Source organism: Rutilus rutilus, assembly GCF_951802725.1.
Source record: "Rutilus rutilus genome assembly, chromosome: 1".
Classification (NCBI taxonomy): Eukaryota; Metazoa; Chordata; class Actinopteri; order Cypriniformes; family Leuciscidae; genus Rutilus; species Rutilus rutilus.
Window position 1 is genome coordinate 17,650,625 of NC_140209.1, and position 21,018 is coordinate 17,671,642.

Genomic DNA, 21,018 nt, shown 5'->3' on the forward strand with positions numbered 1-21,018 from the left:
CAACAAAGTTTATTTCATTATTTAGATTTTGACTACAGGCTCTTACTTAGTAGTAAGAAAGACATTTCCCTCCCCCGGAAATGAATATATCTTAGAATTAATGAACAATAAACACTGATTGATCACGGGACAAACAGGTTGATTGATTGTAATATTAATTTTACTACATTAAATTAATTCTATTAACTGATCCAAATATTCATAATTAATTAACATAATTAATTATCACAAGTTATGATTGATTACTAACATTTATTTTGAGCTAATTTGCTACACATAACAGAAGTAAATCTGGAAAGGAAATACTGTGACAAAAATTGTGACAAAGGAAAGTCAAGAACCTTCGCTCCTATAAATGGTTGACATCAGTCACTCCTCCCTCAGCTCAGTTTAGTTCATATTTCAGTAACGCTCCTCCCTGCATGTTTCTTAGTATCTGTCTCACACATTAAAGCTGACAACGCTCTCTCAGTCTACAACCAGCAGCTTTTGGGACGAAAATCCTTCAGCTTTCATTGTTTATTTTAGTCAAGGATTCGCTTAAGGTATGTATTATGTTCAATATCTACATTTTGTTTGTCTTTTTTTTTTTTTTTTTTTCAGAAATAGTCCAGTTTGAATATTTTACTTTCACATTTTAACTTTTAATAGATTGTATGTAATGATGTTTGGGTCAATCTTCTTTTTGAATTTTTTGGTCCTCTGACTTCAGCGGGAATCAGAATTCTTGGACAAAATCCTTTGTAAAACTAGAGAAGTTTTTGAACTTCACATGACACGTCACATTTATGAAACCGCTCTGTATTGCATTGTTGTGTCCGTGAACTGAAAAAAAAAAAAAGAAAAAAAAAAAGATGTGGGATTCATTTTGAATATTTTCATTTAGAAATTGCTAGTAAATTTCACAAATAATTACAAAGAAACTGCAAGTAACATGTTGAATCAAACGTGAAATGTTGTAGTAGGAAAACTGAACTAGGGGTTTCTTGTAAAACTTGCTCCAATAATCTCTTTGGAGTTGGAGGAGCCAACATCCATTGTAAAGCTGCATCATATGCTTAACAATTTTGTATTAATTTAATAATCACTTACATTATAAATAAGATATATTTGTATGTTTTTCTCTATAGTTGCTCTCTATCAAGCATTTTCATATGCTTGTTGTGACTTGTCACAAAGATAACACTTGTTATAGATAACACTTGTTAGAGAGACTCCCTATTACCAGAGAAACTTGTAATGATGGATGTGAATTGATCTGATATTAGGTTGAATGCACTTTTGATTTCCTTTTTGCTAATAAAGTCCATCTGAGAATCAAACAGCTTCTAAAATAAGCTTCAAGCTTCAAACTGGACTGAGTTGCTTTAATAAAGGCTTTATATATCTGTTGCTATAACATAGGCTTATATCTGTACAGCATCAGTGGGAGATTATTATTGACACAATGAATGAAGTTTATTGAACAAACACTCTTATGATGGTGCAGGCGCTAACTAACTACAGTGATGAGGAGCATTTCAGCACAAACAGCAAAAACTCCAGTGTTAAATTAACTCTCTTGGGAGTGTATTTGACTCCACACTCAAGAGTGTTAAATGAACAATGAAGCAGTGTTGAAGTTAATGAGATAATTCAGTTATTAATTGAGTGATGATTTACCATTATTGAAAACACCCGTGACCCGATGATAACAAACAGAATCACTGAAGGTGAAAAATCACTATCTAGTGTCTGCTTTAGTCGGGCACTTGCCCATTGTATTTTTAACTTTTGTTAACACTAATCACTGTTATGGTGACTTCAAATGAAACCCATTAGAGTTAATCCTCTGTTAATTCCCAATAAACCTTTTGTAGACGTCTGACAGAAATAAAGTCAGTCTGGTTAGTAATAAGTGAAGCTGGTAATGCTGTTTGTGGAGTTGTTTAATCCTCCTCTGCTGAGATCTTCACAGATTTAATGTGAAGAGTTTGGTTCCAAAACGCGATAAACGCCATTTAAAAAAAAAAAAGAGTTCCCGCAAAAATCAGTATTGTATAGGGTCGGTATTGAAAAGTCAATTTTAAATTTTACGTAAAATGCGATATCCGCCGTGTTATTCTGTCATGTTTTCTCCCTTTCTTTCCAAACCGCGACAAACGCCAGTCTCCTTTCTCTGCAGAATGCGATAAATCCGCTCAACCAATCACAGCGCACCATTCCACGCATTGTAAACAGTAACGGTGGCGCTCTGAATACACCCGGCATCCTAGTTTTTCCTATCTACTTTGTACTTTTTGATCAACAATCAAACAAATTTTTTTATAATTTTGACGGCATTGATGAACCTGTGGTGGTTTCTGCGGTAGGGAAGAAACGTAAGCCATCGAAATATAATCATTTACGTGAGGAGATTAAGAAGACGAGGCACGCGGGAGGAGGAAAAATGCCGACTGTTGCTTGTTCTCACACGACAGCATCAAACTTCAGTCACGCTGACACGTTAACCCCAGGGGATCTTTTGAAAAACTTTCAGTTGTTTTACTCAAAGTCAACGAAAACCGAGCAGGACCAAGCCATTTTACAGATGATCGCCGTCAAAAAAGTTCAGGAGGTATTTCCCAGCGATGGCTGATTGAATGTATTTTTAGTCCAGTGCCTGTAATAAGATATTGACCGAGTTCAGAGGCTGTCATATGTGGATCAACTTATTTTGTTGTGTATTTTCAACAGTTTCAATATGAAAAATAACTTTTATATTGATTCAATGGATTAATTGCATTTTGAAAAAAAAGTGTCATGAATTTATTGCATTTTGGGGAAAAAATGATCAGTTTTTATAATAAATCTTTGAAAATCAAAATCTGGATTTGAATTTTTTTTGTTATTATAACCTAAAGATGCTATGTGAAAGTTTGAAACAGAAAATAGTGGTTTTCATCTTGCCACATTCTTGGTAAAGAAAACACATTTTTACTCAAATTAATCTAAATGGATTTATCGTGTTTTGGAACCAAACTCTTCATGTCTTCTTTTCTCTTCAGTTGATTTCATCTAAGGCTGTGGCTGAAGTCAGTTGTAGTTCTTGTGTTTCTGCTCATCTCTTTTTCTGTTCTCTTCTTTCCTTCAGTGATTCTGCTTGTTAACAGGCTTATTAAGGCTGAGATGACTTCATATTTAATATACACAGACTTTGTGGCTCAGATAAGGTCCAGTTCTGGTTTATTTCTTTGCTCTTGGCTGACATGTGGCATTGCTATGGCCTGCTTGTGGCCCAGATCTGGCAAACAGGAGCGGTCCACTCAAGTGCCGTCATTCCACACTGCATGTGGGCCAGATGTGGGCCGGATCTGGGCCGAAACAATGTTGCTTTAGGTTTTGTTTGGCTGTTGTATCTGAGTTGTAACTCTCAGATAAACAAAGAGAAAAGTTGATCAGGTGGTGTTGGTTATGTTTTGACATAATCATAATTTGACCTGAATCACCAATGTCATTCAGAGAGTTACATCTACCTTGTTGACTACAGCAGCACTGCAATTCTACAGCAAATGGTTTTCAGCATTTTCAATATAATCCAAGATATTTCTTAAAAATACTTCTGATAAAAAGACTTTGAAAATTACTTTATGTAGACACACTGACATCAATAATCAGCCTGTGAATCTCAACAATGGTGACAATAATAAAGCATGTTGCAGTGCATTCTGGGTGCCACCAATCAAAACTCATTCATGGCTCCCATCATGCATTGCGGTATGAATAAATTATAATCTGAATTGTGTTTACTAATTTCCTTTCCCTAATTGAATATTCTGTTTGTCACCATTGTTGAGATTCATGCACTGATTCTTAATGTCTGTGTGTGCCTTAAACAATATTATGAAGCTGCAGACTCAGAGCCTACTGCAGCTACAGTCCCGCACCCAGAGTCCCGCATTCTCAGACCCCTCGGTTTTCGAGACAGCGCCTCCTGCTGTTCAGAAGATGTATAACACCCTTATCCAAATGCCATTGAAAACAATAGGATGCAATATTACGGTCTCGTTTAATTTAAAGTTATCCAAATAAATATTTGCGTTTCCTGCTTAACCCTTAAAGACCTAGAACATTTTTGGGGCGCCTGACTCACCTGTACTTTTCTTTGTTTTTCTAACCCATTCTAGCAGCAAGCATCAAGTGCCATATATCATTTTAAACAGGAAAACCTAAAGTTTCCAGCTAGCTCATTTAAAGTCCCAGTTTTACATTTCTTTTGTCAGAGAATTTATGAAATTAACAGGATTTTAAGAAAAACGGCAGCAAAAAATGTGGTGTTTTCAGTGTGAACTCAAACAGAACTTCCTGAAGTTTTGTTTTTTTCTTTTAGAAAGTTAGACTTGGTTGTTTTAGACTTCCAGATGAAATTTTGTCTACATGTAACAATCCCTCAGCAAGTTATAGCCATTTATTATAATATTATTCTAGGCGTTTTTGAGTAAAAACAGGTGTATTACATTTACTGACAATGTAGATGTGTCCAAATAAGTTCAGGAAGTAAAGTAAATAGAAAATGTTCAAATTATAATATAATTTTCTGAAGAAAAATGTTTGCTTCAGTGTTCTGTTGTAATATAACAACATTTCTATTTACTTTACTTTATAAATACTAACAATACAAATACAGAGTGTAAATGAACAAATGGTTCAAATAATCTTCACAAACTAAATACAAAAAGAAATAAACAGTGCAAATGAAGAAATGGTTCATTGAGGGTAATATACTGAGTGCTAATGAACAAATAGTGCAAATAATCTTCACAAACTAAATACAAATAGATAAATAAACAGTGCAAATGATTCAAACAATGTTCTGAATCGGAAGGTTCCACCAGGTCTAACGACTCGTTTAAAAAAAAATCAATTCTAACACATCCTCCGATTTGTACTGCTGTTTTTTTTACATGCTCATGCTCTTTCGTGTTTTATGCTCTTTCGTGTTTTATACTCTTTCATGTTTTGCGCTATGGTCAAAAACTTTGCATCCGTTAGTTTTCATGCGTATTTTCAATGCATTGCGTTTGTTAAAAATGTATAAAGAAACGTGATTGGTTGTTAAAATCACCAATCACTATGTTTGTTGGTTGAGTTGATGACCGTTTGGACGAATCTGGGCATGGGGGTGGGACTAAGCATCAACAATCGTTCCTGTTTGGCTCAGAGAAAGAAACCACATGTGTTTCCTTGACGAATCACTGCTGCAGATTTTGATGACGCAATCAGCGGCACTACGCAGCCTATGAACGACCAACAGAGACACCCGTGATAACACGGGAAAGCTGTGAATCTCATCTTTACGGTGCACTTTAAAGCATACAGATTGGATTAGCGACTCAAAAGTTATTAAACATTTTAGAACGATAGTTATTTTATGCCGCGGGCGGCCGTATCGGTCTTTAAGGGTTAATGCATGTGCCAAAAAACTCATTGTGTTCTCTGACTAACAAATTACCCAGTAGTTATTTTTTGAGCGTGGGTGTAATTGAAAGAAAATTACTGATGGAAGGGATACAATTAGCCTACAGCAGGGGTGGGCAACTTCGGTCCTGGAGGGCCACTGTCCTACAGAGTTTAGCTCCAACCCTGAAAAAATCACCTGCCTGTAATTTTCTAGTAATCCTGAGGACCTTGATTAGCTTGTTCAGGTGTGTTTGATTAGGGTTGAAGCTAAACTCTGTAGGACAGTGGCCCTCCAGGACCGAAGTTGCCCACCCCTGGCCTACAGAATGAACTATCTTCTGAAAAATATTATGTGATATTATATTGCTACAATGTTTTTTTTTAATTCAAATTCCAAATTTTCTTTCAGTTCAACCTTGTAATGGTCCAATTAACATTATACCATGCTAGCATTACAAAACTTGTTTTTTGATATTTTGAATGCAAAGCAAAACTCAAAAAAGAATAGACAAAACAGCAATAATAAACAATTATGTACTTTATTTAACGATCACCTAAACATCATCTTGCTGTAAACAGGACAAAGCAAAGAAAAAAGGAAGAAAGAATTGTGTTAGTCACTTTACTTTTCGTCTTCAATTGCATTAAAAAAACCTCCTCATTTATAAGTCGCTTTGGATAAATGCGTCTGCTAAATGAATAAATGTAATGTAAATGCATAAGGTAAAATAATTACTTTCTGGCAGGCGAATGTTCCTTCTTTTTTCATTTTTGCAAACGCTGTCAAATTCCTCTACTTCACTAAAATAAAAGATGAATGCCATTGTCAAAAATATTGTTAATACATAGTGAAGGCATAGTAAATTTGATTATTAGGCAATTGTATGAGTTGTAAATGGCTGGCAACAACCTCATATCACAGTTAAATTAATATTGATTCATTTTAATACTTACGTTTTATAAGAATTAATTTAAGTAGTCTACATAAATTATATAAAGTAAAATAATTGCTCCGGCATTAATTAACGTTAATTCAATTTATAGTTTTAGGAGAAAAGGTCCGGTAATTTAAAAAAAAAGGTCAAACGGTAAATCTGATTAAATAATTAATGATGACATTCTTTGATATTAACACACTTAATGTATTTAATTGGTCTACTTTAATGTCAACTAATTTTTATAAAATTTTTACAATGGCTTGTCCACAAAAAGTCCAAGGTTAAAGGCTAACGTTAGCTATCAAAATATTTTCGGGCAAAAAAGGCGAAAAAACATACATTAACGGCTCAAATTTTGTTACAGACTATCTTTACAAATATTAAATGGACTATTCATATGTTGGTGTATTGATGAGCTATAAAGTAGTTTGATTAAAAAAGAAATCGAATGAGTATGATTCGCTAAATAAAATTGATGATAGCCTACTCACGTTTCGGCATAAGTTCTTCACATGTTTATCCGATCCAATTTGATAGGAGGCGCTGTCTCGAAAAACGAGGGGTCTGAGAATGCGGGAGTCTGCAGCTTCATACTACTCGCCTAAAAGAAAGATTTGTTTTATCAGAACAACTTTTAAGAAATCCTTTAGATTATTTAGAAAATTCTTTATCTCATGCTGTAGAATCACAGTGATGCTGTAATCAACAATATACATTTAAGTCAGAGATCAGACTTTAACCCTCTGGGGACCAAGCTGTTTTTGGGGCCCTTGAGATGTTCTGACATGCTCTGACATTTGTGCTTTTTTCAGTTATTTATAAACATGTTAATGGCAAAGGTGTAAATTCACTCTATATAGCACAAACAGGCCTACCATAATATGCGAGCAACATGTATGTAGATGTTTGTATTTTTAAGAGAATAATGTTTATGCGTGGTTATTTAAAAAAATAAAAATGAAAGTTGCTGAATTAAGACCACAAAACTCATGCAAAATATGTGCCCACAAGACTTTTGACTAATGGATGTTGTCTCTTCGAGTTCTAGCTTCAAAATTATGTGAAAATAGTCTTGCTTTATCGTTCACAAAAAAAAATACATTGATTTAAATGGTGTAAAACAGGTTTTGCTTGGAAAGCCAATATGCGAGGAGGAGGAGTAGTTTACACCTTAGATTACCCAGTCCCACCCACTCTGCATAATGACTCTGCATAATTAGCCATTCATTCAGGTGTGACACTGACTGAGCCACAATGCAAGGACAAAATATATATTTTGAAGAAGACTTATATTGACCATTTAAGATTTTGCTTACATCTCTCTTGTAAATATGTTTTGCTATTTTATTAAAAAGGTTACAATTACAACAATAATTACAATTTCAGCAATATTTCTGCAAAAAAGTACTCTTTCTTTGTAAAAAAAAAAAAAAGATTATAGGCCTACATTTTATCATATGTATTCATTAGTTTGAATATAGCCAACATTGGAACATCTTAGTCTATGACTTTATTTTTGACAAAATAGTATTTTTATATATATATATATATATATATATGTGATGCGATCTGGGAAAACCCGTCGGATGTCGCGCTGGGCCGTTTTCAGTAAATTCCAAAATAGTTTGAATGTCAGTTTTTTTGTCAAATTTTTTTTTCCATTAAATTATTATTCTATAACATCTTTTCTCTTATCTCTGAAAATATCTTGGCAAAATTCCCTTGTTTAGTGCAGAAAAACAGCGATTTATAGTGTCAAGCTGAAAATACTCTCTTTCTCTAATGCATTCTATGCGACCATTAACGCCCGGCAGAGGTGAAAAAAACAAAACAATCGCCGTATATCCCATACACCTGTCCGTCTCGTAACACTACAAAGATAGTTTACCTTTAAAATAAACCACATACATGTACAGTGAATGTGTATAGTGCGCATTTCGCGCCAATCCTGTTTAAACTATAACGTCACGCAGTTTCATAACAATCGCGAGATGGACGCGTCTCAACGGTGACAGTTATTTAAACCTGTTTTTCTCAAAATTCCGTTCCAGAAAATCATAGAGATTGGCCGACTTCAGATAAACATAACTTCTGCTACCAATAAGCTATGATAAAAATAAAAACAGATTTGGAAAGGGCTTGATACCAGCATCCATATGATATCAAAACCTGTAATAGGTAAAATTTCACCATGTGGTGGGTTTTCCCAGATCGCATCACATATATATATATATATATATGAGCAGAAAAGCTTATTTGATGTGACAGTATATTCTACAGTAAAAACTGTACCCAAATCTAGTCAACAAAATGTTGTCTTTCATACTTCGCCTGACTGTAACGTTGTTTTTATGAAATATTAGGGCATAGCCTATAAATGTTAATTTGCAGTTTAATACGTTGCTTATACAAATACATTTTATTTCAACATATTTCAGTCGATTTTTACTCATCTCAGTAGGCTATAGCAAAGCAGTTTATTCTTTCACACACAGACGCGCGATTCATATTTAGGCTAAACACTCTTTACAAATATGTACCCTTCATTCATCTCACAGAAACGCGATTCATATTTAGGCTAAACAGTCTTTACAAATATGTACCCTTCATTCATCTCACAGAAACGCGATTCATATTTAGGCTAAACAGTCTTTACAAATATGTACCCTTCATTCATCTCACAGAAACGCGATTCATATTATAGAAACACGATTCATCTTTTTGTTTACATAGGCCTACACTAACGTTATTCCATAACGTTATTCCACATTAACACTTGAGAAAGGATAACTTAGCCTACCTCACTCCTCAGCGGGATCTGCTCCTCATATTGCTCCTCATATCAGCACGGAAACTTTTCTCCATAAGGTAGGCTATATTATGCCTCTTTGTTTACAGCTGATGTGGGGGCGTTTCACAGACTGAAATGGTTCTCAGAATTTGCGTTTGAATAGCACGCGCTCTCCGGGGAGTGGTCAAATTACTTTTGAATGGCTTGTAATGAGTTCGACTGGAGTCGCTCTCTTTTTATACAGATTACAGAAGCTGATAATATTTGTTTTTTATATAAATTACTTCATTTAAAAGCTGCGATCTCAAGCTTTATGCCCGTGGGTCTGTTTGCCTGTTTGACTGAATTTTCGCGGAGTTATAGATCATTTTCGAACGCGTTTCAAATGGGAGTTTACTGACAGAGAGAAGGCAGAAATAGCATCATGTTAATTTTTCTTTATTTGTCAAAAAGCAAAACACTTTATTTTTATTGTGAGTATACAGAAAAAAAATAGAAACTGAACAGGATCGATTGATGTATTACACGAAAATGAAAGATCAAAATTAACAGAGCATTTTGTGTTTATTTTTCATTGCTAAAAAAAAAAAACGAGCAAAACGCGCAGGCGCGTTTTTGGTCCCCAGAGGGTTAAATGAGTTCAGTTATTTAGGTCTAATTATAATTATGTCAAAACTTAACCAACACCACCTAATCACCATTTCTCGTTGTTCATCTGGCAGTTATAACTCATATACAACAGCCAAACAAAATCGAATGTTAACATTTTAAGGATCAAGAACCCAACTAATGCAAACACCGATCACCATAACGGTGACTTAAAAAATGAGATTTTCTCCTTCAGTGATTCTGCTTGTTAACATCAGGTGTCTTCAATAATAGTCAATCATCACTCAATGAATCACTTAATTTGCTCATTAACTTTAACAGTCTTGAGTGTTAATTTAACACTCATATTTTAACACTTTAACACTCTTGAGTATGTAGTCGTTTAAACTCCCAGGAGAGTTCATTTAATACTGGAGTTTTTGCTGTGTTATGATTTAATATCAGTAAATTGACTTACAAACCTTTTATTTCCTTTATTTCAAGGCTATTCAAATAAAGTAATAAGTTAAAATCTACCTTAAATGATTAAGGTTTCATTAAAACCTTTAAAAAAACTACTTAGCAGAGGCTGTCTTTAGGTATTGTACCTTAACCTTTAAAAGAAAAGGTACATGTATGTACCTTTTAATGCTTGGGAACATATATGTACCTTGAGGTCCAATAATAAGCCCTATGGGTACGTTAGTGTAGATTGTACCTTGGGGGACAGAAATGGACTCCTACTGTACCCCTATTTCTGACAGTGTACTTTTTACTTTTTTTTTTACCATAGATGCACTGGTGGCTAAGTAGACAGGCTGGTAATATTAAATGCAATAATGTATAATGGCTCGAAGTCAGTAGTTCTTGTGTTTCTCTTTTTTCTGTTCTTCTTGTTTCTCTTTCCTTCAATGATTCTGCTTGTTAACATCAGGTGTCTTCAATAATGCTCAAATCATCACTTAATTAATCACTTAATTATCTCATTAACTTCAACACTGCTTCAGTGTTAATTTTGACACCCTGTAGTGTGGACACATATGTACACTGAGAAGGGTTAATTTAACACTGGGTGGATTGCTGGTGGCAGTCTTTTCATCACGAGTGCTGTGTTATGAGTGGTGTGTGTACTTGTATGTGTGTGTGTGAGTGTTGATGCACAGGTGTATGGGAATGATGACTTGCCGTGGAGGACTTATTGTGCCCTTTATTCCCTGCTGTCACGCCTCGGCTTCTTTACCCTAAAACTCAGATGTCCCTGACTTCTCCGGTCGCTCTTTGTGTATTTGGATATATGTTATTGATGGTTCTTTCTCTGTGCTTTTGTAAAGTCTTTTCTTATCTTAATAAAATTATATTTTTCTTTCATATCCACATCTCCTGCCGATTCACTGTGAGCTAACCTGTGTTGCCTAATTAGGAAATTTCATTTAGTATTGTCCCTGGCAAGATTCCAGGATGGAGCAGTCGCTAGTTGTCAGTTTTTAATCCCTCCGCGTCTCGCCACATATATAACAGACTTTAATTAAAGTGTTCTCAATCTTTATAGGTTAGTAGTACTGTTCAGGTTTACAGTGTAGCACGAAGACTGCAACAGGCAGAACCGGTCTGTCTGTGAAAGAGTAAGAATATAGAGCCAGAAATAGCTCAGTAAAAGTAAATACACACAAGGCAGGATGCAAACACAGGATCAGAGAACTGGAAAACCACCGGCAAGAACAATGACAGGACATGAGCAGATTACACAACAATGCCTACAGATTACACAATACAGGCTTTAAAACGTAATTTGTAAAAAAAAAAATAGATTATAGAACTTACTTTTGTAACTTAATCGAAATACTTTAGAATACTAAGGTATGTAACACAAAGGGTCCACCAAACATAGGACTTGGTTTTCCTCTGCATATTATTTTAAAACATCAGTTTTCCACAATATTTTTTGAAGGAAAAAGAACAGAAAATCGTGCAAAAAAAGAAAAGAAAAAAATATACAGGTGCTCAAGAAAGCAACATGATGCGGTGTGATGCAAAAGAGATGTGTTAAAAATGTGTTTTAACACATGTAGTGTGTGTGCTCAGGGACAAAATGTTGTGACAAATTTAACAAAATAGATGTGTCATATTAACACACAAATTGTGTAATGATTTAATATCAGCAAATTGACTTACAAAACTTTTATTTCCTTTATTCCAAGGCTACTCAAATATAGTGATAAGTTAAAATCTACCTGTATCATTAAAACCTGTAAACAACAACTTAAAAAAAATAATTTAAAAAAATGGCTTAGCAGAGGCTGTCTCTTGATATTGCCCACCTCTGTATCACTTCTTTGTGCAGACTCTTATGTAGGCCTTTCTGTAGATTTGGACTTACCTCGCCATCTCCATGCGACCCTGAAGGACCTGTGAGATAGGATTCAAGTGGACAGAGGAGAGAGGTGAATGTCTTTAAGAGTGATCGTGTGTTGGAGGAGCTGTTGATCTTGTTGTGGAAATATGAAGATTTTGCCGCATGAACATCAACAGAAAAGGAAGAGAGGAGAGATTGATACATACTCAGGTCAGATGTGTCTTTTGATTTGCACCATTTCCTCCTCGCTGCCCTGGGTGAGGGAAGAGAAGGAAGACAAAGAAGAGGAAAGATGGGAGGGAGAAAGTGAGCGCAGGTTTCATCAGAATTTCACCAGAATGTTGTCTTTGATGCAGTTGCGTGTGTAAACCAGGTCCAGTTAGTTGCCTGATTTGTGAGTACCTGTGGTGATGAGTCATTTGAGATCAAAAGAGGCTAGGAGAGAGTTAAAGGTGGGGTATACCTATAGGCAGGTTTAAAAAAAAAAACTTTTTCCCAAATTTGTTTAAACTGTCTTTATATACCAATACATAATTCAAATGTAAGTACTCTGAAAAAGAGAGTATAAACATCGAGTGTCTGTAGTACTCTCAGGGCGCAATAAACACAGCTACTTATTTCCATTCAGAACGAATGAAATGATTGGCTGGCCGACTGTCACTCTCCCTCACTACCATGGCTACCACCCCCGCAGCTACAGGAGCTGCCCACATGCGCACACCCCTTTGACTCGAGGAGGGGAAGAGGCATGGAAGAATCGATAGTGAGTACTAACAGCCATGTTAGTTGTTTATATTCATAATGATAAAGTTAGGTATTTTATTACATGTGATTCTGACATGATGCCACTACATGCACTGCGCTCCTCTCCGCTCGGCGCTGGCAAACGCGTCTGTGGCAAGGGGGGCGTGATCTAGCGAAGTCTGTGACGTTTTTAAGTTCTTCAACTCATTCATGTGTGGTGATGATCACTAGTAGGATTTAGTTAAATTGATGTTTCTAGTTAGCTCATGACGTCTTTTTCTTAGTGGATTAAAATGAAATAATCTCACAGATTAAATATTTAATGGCAATTGACCAATCAATTTCCTCAAATGAAGTGCGTTATCTCAGGTTTTAATTCAGTACATTATTAATAACAGTAACATACTGTAAAGATTACATTAAATAACTGTAAATTCACAGCTGCTCTTGTTTTGCTGCTTTTACAGGTGTGCTGTATAATTTTACAGTATAATTGTAGTTTATGATTTACATTACTCTTGTAAAATTTACAGGCTTACTGGCAACCAAAATTGCCAGTAAGTTGCTGTAAATTTTACAGCAAATTGTTATTGCTGTATTTTTACTGTTAAATTGTAGTTGATGTTTTACAGTACTCTTGTAAAATTTACAAGCTTACTGGCAACCAAAATTGCCAGTAAGTTGCTGTAAATTCGACAGTAATTTTTTTACAGTGTGTATACCTAGTTTCTCACTGTCGTTTCTCCTAAAACTTAACCCTTTCTCTGCTGTGCCTTTGAGATAAGTACATGCTTCACAGTGACCCACTGTAGGCTCAGCAAAGAATTGTGACAACCTGCTCACAACAAAACTTAAATCTGGTCTGGTGCAAACAGTCAGATATATAAGACTTCCCACAGCCTCTCTGTACATCCTGGCATCTTCCATCTTTACTGCATCCTCAGTAGTATACTCTAGCTTTTGCTCACAGGGTGTTTCTCTTGTTCTACAGTCTTGCATATTAAAACACTGTAGTATCTTGTTAGTGTACTTTTCCTGTGACATCTTTACACACCCATCTGACTGACTAAAATCGATACCCAGAAAATGTTTAAGTTTGCCCAGATCTTTCATTTTAAACTTTTCTGCAAGCATCTATTTCACATTTTTCAGTCTCTCTTTATCACTCACTGCAATGAAGTCAAGTCATCGAGAAATCAAGTCATCGACCCATATGATTATGATCACCTTTCCTTCTTTTGACTCCTTGGCATAAACACAGTGGTCTGCTGGGTTTTGTTTAAAACCATCCTCAGTTAGGCAATTGTGCAAAACCCTATTCCAATTTCGCCCGGATTGTTTTAGACCATAAAGCGATTTCTCTAGCTTATAAACTATACCCTCTTTCTCTTGATAGCCTTCTGGTGGATTGATGTCAGGCCCGGAGTGGGTAATCGGGAGAATCGGGAGAATTCCTGGTGGGCCGCTTCACTTTTGGGCCGGTCGAGGAATTACATTTTTTTTTTTTTCACATTTCAATGTCACGTTAGTTACATTAGGCTACACACATTCCGCATTCTGACAGCGCAGCGCGCAGCCTCTGGGTTGTACCATGTGAGGGAGTTCTCCCCTCCCCTCCTATAGAGTTGGTTGGGTCCATAGCCCGTCTTTTCCAAAATGTTTTGTCAGGTAGGCTATAGCTGGGCCGGCCCTACAGTAACGGTACGCATCAGGGAGGATGGATGGGAGGAAGAGGACAGGAGGTATGGAAGCTTTGTTTCCGCCACAGAATAAAACATTTTAAAAGATAATTGTGACTTTTTATCTCACAATTGCGAGTTTACATCTCGCAATTCTGACTTTATTTCTCAGAATTGTGAGATATAAAGTCTGAATTGTGAGATATAAAGTCAGAATTGCGTGAAATAAAGTCGCAATTGCGTGTTATTAAGTCAGAATTGCGAGATATAAAGTCAGAATTGCGTGAAATAAAGTCGCAATTGCGTGTTATAAAGTCAGAATTGCGTGTTATAAAGTCAGAATTGCGAGATATAGAGTCAGAATTGCGTGATATAAAGTCAGAATTGCGTGAAATAAAGTCGCAATTGCGTGTTATAAAGTCAGAATTGCGAGATATAGAGTCAGAATTGCGTGATATAAAGTCGTAATTGTGTGTTATAAAGTCAAAATTGTGTGAAATAAAGTCGCAATTGCTTCTTATAAAGTCAGAATTGCAAGATATAAAGTCAGAACTGCGTGAAATAAAGTCGCAATTGCTTATAAAGTCAGAACTGCAAGATATAGAGTCAGAATTGTGTGATATAAAGTCGCAATTGCGTGTTATAAAGTCAGAATTGCGAAATATAAAGTCAGAATTGTGTGAAATAAAGTCGCAATTGCTTAAAGTCTAAGTGAATTATTATTTAACCTTTAGGCTACATTATTTGTTAACCCATGGTATTAATACAAACTACACAATAGTACGAGCTGAACTGTTGCTTCATTTATCCAATTTAGAAAAAGTGCTAATTTGGAATTCTACCATGGAAAAAGTGGGCCGGTCTTGGACCTGAAACTCCTGGGCTGAAAAGTGGCCCCACTCCGGCCCTGAGTGATGTAGATCTCATAGTCTATGGGAGCGTGCAAGTACGCTGTTTTCACGTCCATTTGGTGTAGGAGTAAATTCTCCTGTGCTGCTTTCTGTAGCACAATCCTAACACTCGTCAAGTCTGCAGTGGGTGAAAACGTCTCCCCATAATCTACTCCCATTCTCTGGCTGTAACCCTTAGCTACAAACCTTGCTTTATATTTGTCTTTTCCATCTATATCAGTCTTGATGGAGTACACCCATCTACCCCCCACTGTTTTCTTGCCTATTGGTAGTGTTGTCGGGGTAAAGGTTTTGTTCTCGTTCAGGGACTGGATTTCCTCATCCATGACTTTTACCCATTCTTTTGAGTTAGCTGACCCCATTGCTCCCCCATAAGTCTGTGGAATGCCACACACGGCTCTGCAGCAATAGTCTACCGTGATATGAACCACGTCACTATCACTGTCTTCAGTTACAAAGTCATCTAAGTAACTCGGTGTTCTTCTTTCTCTAGCCGGATACCTCCTACTCTCGGGTTCACCACTTGTCACACTCTGTTGTGCTTGATTATGGTCATTAGACCTTGTTTCTGCCCCTGGACTATCACTATGAGCACTTCTACTCCATACACTTGGCTCTGGAGCATTTTCTGTACTCCTACTCTGTGGGGTCTCGCTAGTCAGGGGTCTCACGCTTGGATCTGGCTCACCCGTCTGTGTCTGTTTTTCCACAGCTGCCTTGCTCACAAACTTCACTAGCCTGTGTTTTTGAACTTTGTTTGTATCTGTGTAATACACCAAATAAGCCGGGCTGTTCTTATCGTAACCTACAAAACACCCCATGTCACATCTGGAGTCAAGTTTTCCCTTTTCCTGTTTGTAAGTATAGCATACAGATCCAAACTTTTGCATCTTAGATACATTAGGCTTCTTGTCTGTCAACAGCTCATAAGGAGTCTGCCCTGTACGCCTGTTCCCAGCCAGCACAGCCATGTGGGGCCCAAATGGGTTTGACCTGGGCTATCTAACTGGGACCCAGCCAGTTTTGTCCTCGGTTTCCATGTAGGCCCCACATGGGTTTGCCCAGATGAAATGAACACTGCTTAGTGTGCACAGTACAGGCTGTTTAATGTAACACTTAATCAGTGTTGGAGGTAATGAGATAATTAAGTGATTGAATAATGATAGTGCATTATTGATGAACACCTGCTGTTAACAAGCATAATCACTGAAGGAAAGAGAAACACAAGAACTACTTCCAGCCACAACCTTGGATGAAATCAACTGAAGATAAAATACATTACATCTCTCAAGATCGGATTAAACAACTCCACAAACAGCATTACCAGCTTCACTTATTAGTAACCAGACTGACTTTATTTCTATCAGACGTCTTCAGAAATTCTTATTGAGAATTAACAGAGGTTTAGATGTTGATTACTTATTTGAAAGTAATAGTTTGATTTGATGTTACCATTGTGGCGATCAGTGTGTGCTTTAGTCAGGCTCTTGACTTTTTAGCATTAGTTTTTCTCTGGCAGCTGTATCTGTTTGTTGTGGTGAGAACAGCAAGAGAAAATATAATCAGATGCTGTTATCTGATTGGTGATAAGAATATAATCATCATGTAGTGGCTTAGCTCACTGATTATGTCTGAGGTTTATACGGGTAGTATGTTATTCATTTTGTTTTATTGTTGTGATTCTACAGCAAGAGAATAATAGAATTTAATCAGAACGTCAAATGATTTTTAACACACCATTTACATATTTTGGGCTCCAGTGAGATTTACTCGCACACAGACATCAAGAATCAGCATATGAATCTCAACAATCGTGACATGCTTCATGGTGCAATGCATTCTGGGAGCTATGGATAAGTTTCGTATGGTGCACTCAGAATTAGGGCTGGGCGATATCACACGATATTGTTATGCGCATCTCATCAGTAAAGCCGGTTCCTTGATTAGTAGTAAATCGCCTTCACCTGCTTTCAGATGGAGCGGCATTTACTACAAAGAGCCATAGTTAACTGACAAGCTGAGCCATATCGCATTAATATCGCGGACGTATCGGCAGCAATAATTAATGCGATATGGCTCAGCTTGTCAGTTAACTACGGCTCTTTGTACACAGCAAAAACTCCAGTGTTAATTTAACACTCCTGGGAGTGTATATGAACACTCAAGAAGTTAATGAGATAATTAAGTGATTAATTTAGCGATGATTGAACATAATTGAAGACACCTGATGTAAACAAAAAGAATCACTGAAGGAGAAAATCACAAATTGTAAGCCACCGTTATGGTGATCATTGTTTGCTTTAGTTGGACTCTTGACCATTATATGTTTACTTTAGATTTTGTTTGGTTGTTGTATCTGAGTTATAACCGCCAGTTGAACAAAGAATAAAGTGATCTGATGGTGTTGGTTATATTATGACTATCATCATTTGAACTTGATCACTGTACTCATTAAGATCCTTCTTTCTGACTTTGATTTATGTTGTTGGTTACACAGCATAACTGTGAATCTGCATAAATGCCCAGAATTTTTAATATAATATAAAGGATTTCTTAGTAGTTGTTTAAAAAAAAAAAAATCTTTATTTTAGGCACACACAGACATCAATATTCAGTCTATGCATCTCAACAATGGTGACGCGCAGAATATTCAATTAGGAAAAGTAAATTACATAGACAATTCAGATTATATTTATTCATACCGCAATGCATGATGGGAGCCATTAATGAGTTGTGATTGGTGGCAGCCACTGCAACATGCTTTATTATTGTCACCATTGTTGAGATTCACAGGCTGATTATTGATGTCTGTGTTTCTAAATGAATTTATTTGAAAGTGTTTTGATCAGAACAATGTTTATTAAATATTTTGAATTATAAGTAAAATACTGATAATCATAGGCTGAAGAATCACAAAACTGCTGCTAACAAGTTAAACCAAACTATCTCAATAAGTTTCATTTTTCAGATCACAGCATGATTATGTCGAAACATAATCAACACTATCAGATCACACTTCACTTTGTTCATTTAACTGTTATAAATCAAAAACAGCAGACAAACAACAGTAAAATTTAAACATACAAGGGTCAAGAGCCCAACTAAAGCAAACACCCATAACCATAATGGTAACTTACAATTTGTGATTTTCTCCTTCAATGATTCTGCTTGTTAACATCAGGTGTCTTCAATAATGATCAATCATCACTCAATTAATCACTTAATTATCTCATTAACTTTAACACTCTTGAGTGTTAATTTAACACTCATATTTTAACACTTTACACTCTTGAGTGTGGACTCATATACACTCCCAGGAGTGTTCATTTAACACCGCTCCATCTGAAAGCAGGTGATGGTGATTTACTACTAATCAAGGAACCGGCTTTACTGATGAGATGCGCATAACAATATTGTGCGATATATCTCCCAGCCCTACTCAGAATGCATTGCAGCATGAAGCATGTCACCATTGTTGAGATTCATATGCTGATTCTTGATGTCTGTGTGCAAGTACAACTTTCAGTAGTCCAACATGTGTAAATGGGGTTTAAAAATCATTTGATGTTCTGATTAAACTGTGCTGGATCTCTTGCTGCAGAATCACAACAATAAAACAAAAAGAATGGCATACTACCCGTATAAACCTTACACAAAATATCAGTGAGTTAAGCCACTACATGATGATGATTATATTCTTATCATCAATCAGCTTACAGCATCAGATTGCATTTTCTCTTGCTGTTCTCGCCATAACAAACAGACACAGCTGCCTGAGAAAAAACAAATGTCAAAAAGTCAAGAGCCCGACTAAAGCACACACTGATCGCCACAATGGTAACATCAAATCAAACTATTACTTTCAAATAAGTAATCAACATCTAAACCTCTGTTAATTCTCAATAAGAATTTCTGAAGACGTCTGACAGAAATAAAGTCAGTCTGGTTACTAATCAGTGAAGCTGGTAATGCTGTTTGTGGAGTTGTTTAATCCGATCTTGAGAGATGTAATGTATTTTATCTTCAGTTGATTTCATCCAAGGTTGTGGCTGGAAGTAGTTCTTGTGTTTCTCTTTCCTTCAGTGATTCTGCTTGTTAACAGCAGGTGTTCATCAATAATGCACTATCTTTATTCAATCACTTAATTATCTCATTACCTCCAACACTGATTCAGTGTTACATTAAACAGCCTGTACTGTGCACACTAAGCAGTGTTCATTTCATCTGGGCAAACCCATGTGGGGCCTACATGGAAACCGAGGACAAAACTGGCTGGGTCCCAGTTAGATAGCCCAGGTCAAACCCATTTGGGCCCCACATGGCTGTGCTGGCTGGGTTGAAGCACCTGTTGCGTACCATTGCTGCTGTTTGTACTGCGTAGGGCCATAGCTGCTTTGGTAGTACACTTTCAACTATCATACATCTACCCATCTCAAAAAGAGTACGCCAACCCCTCGCTGCAGTTCCGTTTTGGTGTGGGGAATACGGAGCTGACGTTTCATGTCTGATATTGTTTTTCCTCAACAGCGCTTGAAAATCACCACATGTAAACTCCGTTCCATTATCGAATCTGATGCACTTCACTTTCCCGTAAGGGGATACATCTGCTAGGAACTTTTCCGTAGCCTGTACGGTGTCACTTTTCTTCTTTAGAAAATATACAAATACTGCACCTGATACACGCAGTGACGGATTAATTGACAGCTGCTGTCAGACTCTAAAATGGAGAGTGACTCACAGGGTCGCAAGACGACGTAAAGAACATGCATCTGATGAGTTTTACTGAGTTGATTTCAATAGTGCGCGCTCTCTGTAGGAATATTCATATTTTGCCGCTATGTGGAAAAAAATCCAGGAAAATGCGCTGGCGCGTTTGTCGACCCCAGAGGATTATCTTTAGCCTAGCCATAAATTGTGATTATATATATGATCACTCACATCAAGACACCGCTGCGGTGGTGGAGTCCATGCAGGAGGAGCAGCGTTTGGCATTGCGTCGCTTTTCAGCGCGAGCTGTGTGGAAAAGCCCATTTCCTCCTCTATTGCGTTGTAGAAGCAATCCCACGTAAAATGCAGTTTGCACACTTGAGCTCCTCTGGCGCCTAATTTCCAAGTCTGCTGGAAAGCTATGCAGTCCAGCAATACTGTTGCAACCAGCAACACTACACCTACATACCCTCCTGACCACTGTACTAAATACAGATAAATCTACATGAACTTGAAGCTATCCTAACTGATGCAATACTATGCGTGGTAGCTCGTACCAAGGGAGGGCGTGGTGAGCTGGAACCTGCTTACGTCACCTGCCACCGCTTACGTCACGTACCACCACAAACATCCAATAGGAAAATTCAACTGCAGTAGCCACCGTTCAACCTGAAGAGGGCAGCACTCAGACGTTTTTACACCATATATTGTAGAATTAAAACACTTTATACCCAAATGTAAAAAAAGTTACTCGAATCAATGAACAGCACTAATAAAGCCCCATTCTTACAGATCATTAACTAATAAAAGTTGGTTTAGGGTTTAGTTACCCTTTAAAATGATTTCTGAAGGATCATGTGAAACTGAAGTAATATGAAGACAGTGACTG

The 21,018-nt window shown here is 36.8% G+C and overlaps 1 protein-coding gene and 1 long non-coding RNA gene across 3 annotated transcripts in view; one reads left to right on the plus strand and one right to left on the minus strand.

The window, feature by feature from the left end:
* LOC311291565 overlaps positions 1 to 21,018 on the minus strand; it is a 116,774-nt gene that overhangs the window by 52,162 nt on the left and 43,594 nt on the right. The gene's annotated exons all lie outside the window — the stretch shown is intronic.
* LOC311291012 (GTPase IMAP family member 8-like) overlaps positions 393 to 21,018 on the plus strand; it is a gene marked incomplete at its 3' end in the record, with an annotated part of 32,007 nt that continues 11,381 nt past the window's right edge. Inside the window, exon 1 of the mRNA XM_084409826.1 lies at positions 393 to 545. The remainder of the gene's footprint in view (positions 546 to 21,018) is intronic.